Genomic DNA, 9,928 nt, shown 5'->3' with positions numbered 1-9,928 from the left:
GTCATTCAAACTGTCAGAGACCAATAATTTCTGAGATTGATTTAAAAAATATAGCTTAAAATTCACCATCCTATTTCTAGAATCACGCGCCGCTACTGTAGTTCAAACTAGAACTTAATCGTGATAATTTTGGAAAATTAGTATTTACAATAATAAACATAAAACAATACCTAGATCAGACAAGTCTTCTTCCAGAAAGTAGTAATGGCCTTATTAATTTTTCTGTATGCTAATACCACCAATTTGGTAATATAAATTTTCTTCGTGGCAATATTAATATTACAAAAGGATAAAAGTCCTTGCGTGAGCAAATACATCATTTCGTATGGGTCAACGAATTGTATAAGTACCTAATAAGGCAAACACAAAGGTATTATGTTGTCCGTCAATTTTAATGGTCAACAAGGGGCAAAGCATTATGCATAATTGATAATTACGGGGTTTCTCATTATCCAAGATCTATATATAGCTGAAAAAATAAATTTATGAAAGGAAAATAAATTGCGTGTTTGTATTATTGTAGTTCACAGAAAGTTATTTTAATTTTTGATATTTTATGGGAAATTAGGCCAGTAAAGTCGAGCTGTCGGATCGCAGAACACGTACCACAAAAAGAGTTGATTTTTAAGCTGTTATAATAAGGTAAAAAATACAATAAATAACAATAATAAATGCCTAATTTGGCATATCCGATCTGATAACAGAATTAATAGGCAATTATGTCCTTTAAAACATATTAAAAACGAATGGTATTGAATTTAAAAATTGCGACTAGGAAAGGCATTTTTGGCTAATAGATTCAAACGTAAAATAGACTCAAATGCGTGTATCAAAATGTATAAAACAATCGAAATATGACATGCTATATTTTCTTTTGTTTCAACTTTGTCATCCAAAAGTGAATATGTCCACCGTTCTTCAATATAATAAGAAAATATTAGGATAATACCCTGCTTGTGTTTGAGCAAACTCTTCTAGAATTTCAAATAAATTTTTAATATCGTCAGATTAGAAAAGTTGGTCCCGCTCTTTCGGAACTAATTTTGGAAATCACAGAACTCATTTATATCAATCTAATTTTTAGCAGATGCGATATTCCGGGGAAGTTTTAAGCAATTTAAAATTTAGTTCGTTTGTGTCGGGTCGATAAATTAGAGATGCTGACTCCGTGCCGGAAACATTTGACTTTGAAATTAAAACATAACCTACATTTCAATGTAGGCGCCGAATGAATTCAAACGCTTGTACCCTTTGTTCCACCAGGAAAACAGGAGGAAGTTTATTGGAATTCTGTTAATTGACTCGTATATATGGTCAAAGAAATATGTGGATTGATCGTATTACGACTGAGTGGAGCATTTATCGGATATTTATGCAACTTTTTTCCTTTACATTCTATTTGTTTGTCTACAAACAACTGTTTAGCATGAGTGTTAAAAACTCTAAAAAGTTTATGAGAGTAGAAAAAACGATATCCATCAACTCAGAGTTGTTATATACGTAAAACATTTTTGACACTTGAAAAACTGATGTAAACACTATCACAAAAACGTTAATATTAACTAAGTTGTGAATCACCCTGTATACATTTCAACTATTCTTACTGTAACAAAAGATATGATGAAAACATCCTTTATCCCTTGATGTCAGTGTTGATAGATTTATTTTTAAAGGCAAGGGTAAATTTCCATCTCGTAAAAACTACCGACAGAATCGCACTACAATTTTTAAATACTCCTTTACAGTTCCCTGTGAAGTTCATTTTATCCGAGTGCACTTTTAAAAGCGGTTCTTTGTTAGCTTTGTAAAGCTGAAAATAGAGGGAAATGAAACAAACAGCACTGGATACGGTTATTAAATTTTTTTTTGGTTAAACAAAAACAGACACGTTCGACTTTTGAAGCTAGTAGGTATTTGAAAATACGACGAAATTGAAAATGCTGTTTGTTTGATAATTTCAAGAAGAAATCCCGTTTCTAATAATTGGTTGTGCTGGTACAAAATTACCTCCATTTAAATTAAACATACTTCCATCTATCTTATATTTGCAAAAAATATTTTATGAATATCTCAAAAAAAAATGTTTCAATTAGCACCTAGAGTAAAAATATAAAACGTTCTTATAGCCTTTCAATAGTAAATAAATGTAAATAAATTTGTTTAAATGTAATTGTGTTTCTCAGAAGAGAGTTTTTAAAATTACAGATATATGCGAAGAAGTATACTGATTATTTCCGTTCTATCCGTTAATTTGTACCATTTCTAGTAGACATTTGTCACTCACGAGCTAAAGAGGACTCTTTTAACGAAGCCTTCCCCTAATGAAGCCCTCTCTCCCTTTGAATCCACTCGAAGATCTAAAGTTTGCCCACACATCGTCCTAGGGCCACGCCATTCGCATTATGGGGTTTCAAAAACTCGCGCCCGCACCCCCGGGCTCTTCTCCCTTACCGCTGTGTCCATTACTAACGCGATTAGGCGAATACGCACTGCTCTAAAGTCTCCCAGAAATATTATTTCCAAAGGCGCGTTCAAACGTCCCGTTCCTGTTTGTAATTGTTTTGGAAGTTGCCGAATCCACGCAAATATGATGGTTATCAACGGTGCACGCCCGGATGAAATTGGGGGAATTAAAATTCGATAAGCGGGCGGAGAGTGAATGAGCGGGGTCACGGAAAGCGTTTAAATTGCCTAGAGGTTGGACAAAGGTAGTTAAGATAAGCCTACAAGGTTATTCTATAATATTTTACTTCTTTTACCTTTTTATTTTCGCACTAAGAAAAAACCTTGTAGACCAAAGTTGTAGGAAATTTTGATGTACCATGTATATTTTTCTTCCTTAAAATTACTGTGATATGTGGTTTGAGAGATCTATCTCTAATAATAAGAAAGATACAGGAAGAGAAATACAGGATGTTATATTTCAGAAATTTTACCTTCTGAAACCCAAGGAGTAACACGCTAAAGTCGCTATGACATAGGCTTTGGAAGGATTATGTAATTCAATGACGGTTTGCAAGAAAAAATCCGTGGTAGTTTCTTTTAATAAATCCTTTCTTATCAGTCCAGGAACTAGAAAATGGCCCAGTCACATCCAGAACTAAGGGAAATCATGCAGAGTCAAGTTAACAAATGGCAGACATAAATAAAAGCCTAAAGATTTATGTGCTACCCTTAAAAGAAACTACAAATAGTTTGTTTGGACTTCCTTAAAGAAATAAACGAGGGAACAAGTATTTTCTTTTCCTTGAATTTACTTTAATTCGTTAATAAAATTCGTAAGAACATTAATATTAACTTAGATATTAAGAAACAACATCTCTTAAAATATTAGTGAATATTAAAATCAGCATAATCTTCCCACCAAAATGAATCTGTTTACACCTAAGAGATTATTTGTGTAACGTGAATCACATTTTCATTAATATTTCAGATGAACAATCCCTGCAGTTGTTTAATTGTACCAGGATTTATATTCTAATTTATATTCATCGGGACCTTTATATAGGGGCCAAAGAGAATTTCTAGCAAAGATCGGAAGTAATATTTCAGAAGGAATAAGGGCGACAGGACCAAAGTGCTACATAACTCTAAGTGGTTTCAAAAGAAAATGAATAACAGCAAATTTACAAGGGTCTGCAAATTTAATTTTTGTGGAAGGCATTTGTTCCCGGATACTTAACGGTGGCGGAATTACGTAACTGATCTGTTTCAACTTGATATCGAAAGAGGTTTGGCAAATATTTGACCGCGTTTCCCTTTTTGAGCTTAGTAGGGGTAATAAAATGGGTTTAATTAAATTTTTAACGTTGTACACGGTTTTTAATGTCAAAGGTTGCTTCGAGCGGTGGTCAAATTGTATCGATTGAGTTCGGTTCGTTGGGGCACGTATTTTTTATTTTCAACGCAAAAGATGGAGTGGCGACACACAGGAATTATATTTCGCACAATACACAGAATGCCCCACGAAACAAAAGTCTATATTTTTGTAAAGGCATACGTGTTTTATGAAGTATAACTTCGAATATTATCTAGATGATAGATTGATGTAACAATTACCATATTATAAATATAAAACAGTTAAATGAAGAAAAGGATTCAGTCTTAGTTTTAGACTCAAATGCGTAGCAAAGCTGATTGATTAAACTTTAATGGTGAATTCTATGTCACTAATTAATAAAATAATATGTCTGGAAACACTTCGTTTTCGAGGTATCTGCACCAAAATTAAAAGATATGACTTACTTTAAGTTGAGAAAATTAGTTGAAGTCGTATAACTATTTTATTTCATTCATGGAGAACATGATTTTTTGAATAATAAAAAAATAGTAATAAAAAGACTTAATACTATGATACTTTTACTGACAATTATTTATACTTTAATCTATTTGTATATGTAGAACAACGTAGTAACCACAGAAACGATATTCTAGTAGGTACTGTTTCAGTTGTTTCTTTGTTTTAATAATTTCCTATTAAGAGTTGCTTCACAACAAGCGGAAAACGCCCTACGACGTAGCGCATAGATCAAATTTTATTAAACCAATCGCGTGAGTGGTACGCGCAAAGTTCATCAGGTACATCTATTGGATTACATCCAAATGACTGCGCTTCGAGAGGCACCCCGTGATATATGGCGGATCGTTTCCCCCGCTGGTCCATCGCACAGCAGAGATTGCAAATATTAGCCGCCGTGTAAACTTCGACAATAAAATCGGGTCACCCTCAAATTGACAGGTTGATTGACCGTGCGGACGTAAATTGCAGGGTTCTCGATCACAACACGACAATGCACCAGATAACAGAAATCCATCGGGACTGAAGTGACGTTTTAAATAGTTTCATGTGCTTAATAACGATAATTCATTAACCGGGAGCGTTTCGTCCAGCTGCGATTGACATTCGTTTAGGCCAGATATTGGACGCTTTTTATGAACTTTGATATATCTACACATAATACTGTCCAAACATTTATGCGAATGATTATCGCACATTATTACACTATTTCTTACTTTAAAACACTTTATAACATCGTTAGAACAGTTATAACATCATCGCACGTAATGAGAATTATGCTATCACACAGATTATAGCACCAGTGGCAATTTTAACAGGAATATTATCACTCTTATCGCATTAGTATTTCAATAACTTCTCTGTCGCTATAAAGAAGACATAACACTTGTTGGATTCGCACTCATGTTATATTAGTGCAACAACCATTTAGTTGTCACACTAATAAAGTGTGAAGTCACATCTTATATTAAAATTATCACACTAATGAAGTGTGACTTCACATTTTAAATTAAAACAAGTGAATTTATTACTTTTAAAGTGACTGTAATATTCTTATACGTATTTTATGTGTTCCAACTATGATTAATACCGACAGTAAGAAAAACGAAAAAATTAATAATTTATCCAGAGCACGGTTTTGTGAGCGTAGTTGCTCAAAACTTTGCTTGAGAGTTGGTGAAATGTCACCGCGATAATATTCCTATACATACCATCATCCATCTAACTCCTCAGACTTTCATAAAAAGAGCAACAGCACGTCACTTCGGTGCTTTATGCAGGCGTTGCGGAAAGAAAAGAAACAAATCAGAAGCCTTTCCGTAAGATCGTCTGAAATTTTAAACTCGTCTAAGTAATTGCAAAGTTTACTTTGAACTACCAATGCAAATGATAATCCAAACTTGGCGTATCGAGCCTAGGGCTGGCTGCTAAGGGTGGCTCGACAAGGAAGCGGAAATTATCCCTTGTTTATTTTAAAACGAGGAGTCTGGATACTGCAGGTGCTCAATTAAGTGAAATACTGTCTTGGTAATTAGTCTTGGTAATTAGTCTTCAACGTGAAGGACATTTAAGTAACCTGATTCAAATGAACTTTATCGAAACTGACGAACCCATTAACGCTCAAAATTTTCAAAGGCAGCATTCAAGGGGAGCAATCAAATCAAACCTATTAGGTTTTGTTTTTGGTGCCCACAGAATTTAAAAAAAATCAGTCAGACCACGAAAACGGACTTCCAAGTTGGAAAGTACCGCAGTTTTTTTTATTGTCGATATTTATACCATGTTCTGAAGACTTTATCGCAAAGATGCGCGCCTAAAACCTATGAAAACGTTGCGTAAAATATCTCAATATTAAGGATCCATCATACGCACATCGATTTAGTCACATGCACAATTGGAAACTGGGCTGTGCATTGTTGTCAAATATCTGTACCAATATTAGTTCATATTTAATAAATCATGTTTTGTTTTTGTTCAGCGCTTCGATCACAGTGATATCTAAAAATATATTCGTACGCCATACTGAAAAAAACGAGTGAATAAAGCTATACATTTAATTTCTTTGTCGCTATTCTCAGTTCAATGAAATTCGTTCTGTTCCTTCGCACAATATTTCCAGTAACGTATTTGATTGCAGAACAAACAAAACCGAGGAGCATTTTTTATTAAACCGCGCCACGGCGTTATTTCCTGTTGTACGTTTACAAGCGAGCAACCGCATCGGCGAAGATAAAAAGCTGAAGTTGTTTTAAAAGTATATTTACCGACTGGGTAAACTTTCCCGTTTGCTTTTGGAACTCCGCCGTTTACTTTTCATTGGGGTGGATGTCGCCGGGGCCCTGCGATTCGGTCGCCGCGACCGCAATTAGGCCGCAGATAAGGCGAGCTTCTTGTTATTTGTGGAGGAATTTCGGTTTCCTTTGGGTCGAGGCGCAGAGGGAAAAGTACAGGAAATATTTCTTAATTAGTTACCTATACATATTTCGAAGTTTAGTACAGCTAGGGACCATAAAAATGTCCGACCTATGTTGATTGTATGGTGTACGTTTCTTTGTCCACAGCTGTACTCAATTAAAAGCACAAACTTATCATAATATTGTTGAAAGTTTAGATCAACGTTTCTATGAAAGAGAGACTGTCAATTAAAAAATATGATTTTTTTTTTACCAATCAAATTGATCAGCAAAAGCACCATTTTAAAAACTTTAATATATTTCATGGCTTTTAGTTTATATATTGAAAACTTTATAGACGCAAATTAGGAATACCTTTTTATATGTAATATGTTTTCCACCAAAAAGAATATTTTAATAACAAAATTTCGGCTCAGCTTACAAACAATACAAGGAATAATTATAAAAAAAAATTAACTACTTATTAACTAACTTTATTTGATCTATGTAATACTGAGTACGTCTCCTTATATTATGTGTTGCCTATCAGACAGGGGCATCACTTATATCTATACAGGAACGAAAATAATTCAGACTAAAGTAAAATGGCTGTTCATTCGACAGATTTTGTCAGAGCTCGTGAAAATAGTGAAATATTTAAGTTATAAGTGACTGGATTACGCTTATTTCTGTACAGGTAAGTCCTGTGTTTGTTATTTATACTTTGCAAATATTTGATGCGAGAGAAAGCATGATTTATTGGTGATAGCTAGCAATATTATAGTGCGCTGTGTTTTAGGTACCTGGTGCGCAAAGTTTTCTTTGCTGGAAACTACGTAGAGGCCTTGCAGACTATTTTTGGGGCCACTGGAAACTGTTGTATACTGCTGGTAGCGGAAAATTTTCATGGGATGACAAAATAACTTTCTCTGGACTCGGGCAAACTGTGGATTGAATTGGTGATTGTTTAATTTTCTTTCTTGGACTGTTTTTTCTCACTGTACATCTTGCAAAACCCTAGCCGTCACTAATCAATATTTTTTTGTTTTTCTCATCCTTCCTGAATATTCTGTCCGTAGCTTTGATTAAGGTCCATACACAGAATTTTTCAGTCTTTGTATGTCCTTTTCGATTGCTTTTTCACAACGCTACTTATAACTAACACATTTTTAACAAATGTCCGTTTATTTTTATATACAATTCTATAAATTAATTAATAAAATATTCGTTATTTTATGTTTTTTAGGTCATCTCCGGGTATTCTTACAAAGCCACCTTTAGATTTGACAGTTGATGAAAATTTTCATGTTATGGTTTATGTTGGATTGAGATATCTTCTTTAAGTTTACTCGTCTTCCAACGATATGTATACCAGATTAATCTATAGACTTTAAACTTGCATTCGATATAAGTCACTCTAGGTTTAGATTCGTTTTTCTCTATATACTGAGTACTAACAAGTTTAGTGTCGACGTCAGCATTTTATGAAAGTTTATTCTGTACTTGAGAATAAAATTAAAAGATTATTATTTTTATACTATGTAATATCATTGATCATTACTAGTTTAATATCCAAAATATCCATATTAACAGTTTTATACAAATTTGGTGTTGCTATAATAATAATTAAAATTTTTATACGACCTTAAGTTCGGTCAGGCATTATTTTCATGTGAATTTCTATATTTCCATTTCGAATTCGTTACAATATTTTATGTTATATGTTACAAAATATATACACTTGTCAATTATTTTATTGTAATTCGAATGTTATTCTGTAATAACTGAAACAAGAGCAAATGAATTTGTTCATTTGTGAACACCCCAGCCGAATCAAAATACGAATACAAAAAAATACATTAATTAATTGGAAAAACCTCCTGCAATTCATAGAGTGTCGCATAATTCGAGACAAAGCAAACAGGAAAACTAATTAACACCTGGGCACCGTGTTTATTCGCTTGAAATGATCGTCACGTATTGATTTTTATTATTGTCATGATGGCGAGCAAATTTACAGTTTTTTTTAACGGAGTTGAAGCGAGCCGTATGCAAAATTAATGTGCGTTACTATAAAGTCAAAATGGATCTTTCTAAGTAAACAGTAGGGTCCTCGAAAGCTTTTTCCGCACGGTGATGGTAGGGACTTCAGTAAGAAAATTGAGCCAATCTACAAGGTAATACAAAAACCGATGTAGAAAGAAATAGGGGGAAGTTGTAGTAGATTGGATTGCTTTTTTTTGTATCATCTCAACATAATTTTGTAACAAATCTGGAAGTTGGAGAATCAGAGGTCGTTATTTTTGCATGTAAATAGGACGTACGATACCAAGCAGTTCTGCGTAGAAACATACGTATTTCAATTTTTTTAACAACGATTATTACAATTCATCATTCATTCAATCATTAAATGATCTCTTGCATTTTCTTTGCAGAGTACGAAAAAGCATTTTTTAAAACGTAAATTGTTAATATTTTTTTTCACTACGTAGCGCTTGTGCATTTGAATACTGGACTATAGGAAGATTTTTACATAAAAAATGGAGAATAGGGCATCGCTTCTTCAAAAGGTAGGATTTAATTAAGTTACATCAAAAAGCTGACGTACGGCACTGGCAGGCTGCCGACCAGGAAGTCCCGCTGGCGCCTTTGCGCAAAAGAATGAAAAACGTAACGCTTTCAGTCCTAAATTAGTTGAATAAGAAGCAACATCAAGAGATAAATGAACCCGATAAGTCCCGAAGAAAAAGGAATATCTGATACCCCTGTCGGTCTCAGTTCTATGTATAAACAATGGGGCTTCCTGAATGCCATTATCAGGACTCTTCGATCGTGCCAGGCTCGGCCGCGCTCGATTTCATTCTGTTGTCCGATCCGAGGGTTGTTAGCTGATAAGGGTTGCTCGACGTCGGTGTACTCGATCCCTCCCCCTTCGGCCTACCGCGAGATTTCGGGGGGTGGATTAAATTCAGCTTCTTCCGCGAAGAGGGTGCGGTTTAATAGTGCATTTAGGAAGTTGGGATACCGCGGAACTTTAAAGGAATGCGATAAAAAGTTTCGTAATAAAAAATATTTCATTCCAAAGTACTGTTTTATGCCATAACTAGTTTGAAGATCATGTGACTGAAAAGTTTCAAAAAGTTATTCTTTGGGTCATATTTATCAGATGATGGCTAAACTTAGATGATAAATGGACCGAAATAAACTAAACGAACACGAAGCGAAAAAACATAAAAAG

The sequence above is a fragment of the Anoplophora glabripennis genome, unplaced genomic scaffold (assembly GCF_000390285.2).
Source record: "Anoplophora glabripennis isolate ALB-LARVAE unplaced genomic scaffold, Agla_2.0 scaffold147, whole genome shotgun sequence".
Classification (NCBI taxonomy): domain Eukaryota; kingdom Metazoa; phylum Arthropoda; class Insecta; order Coleoptera; family Cerambycidae; genus Anoplophora; species Anoplophora glabripennis.
Note: the sequence above shows the minus strand (reverse complement) of the source record.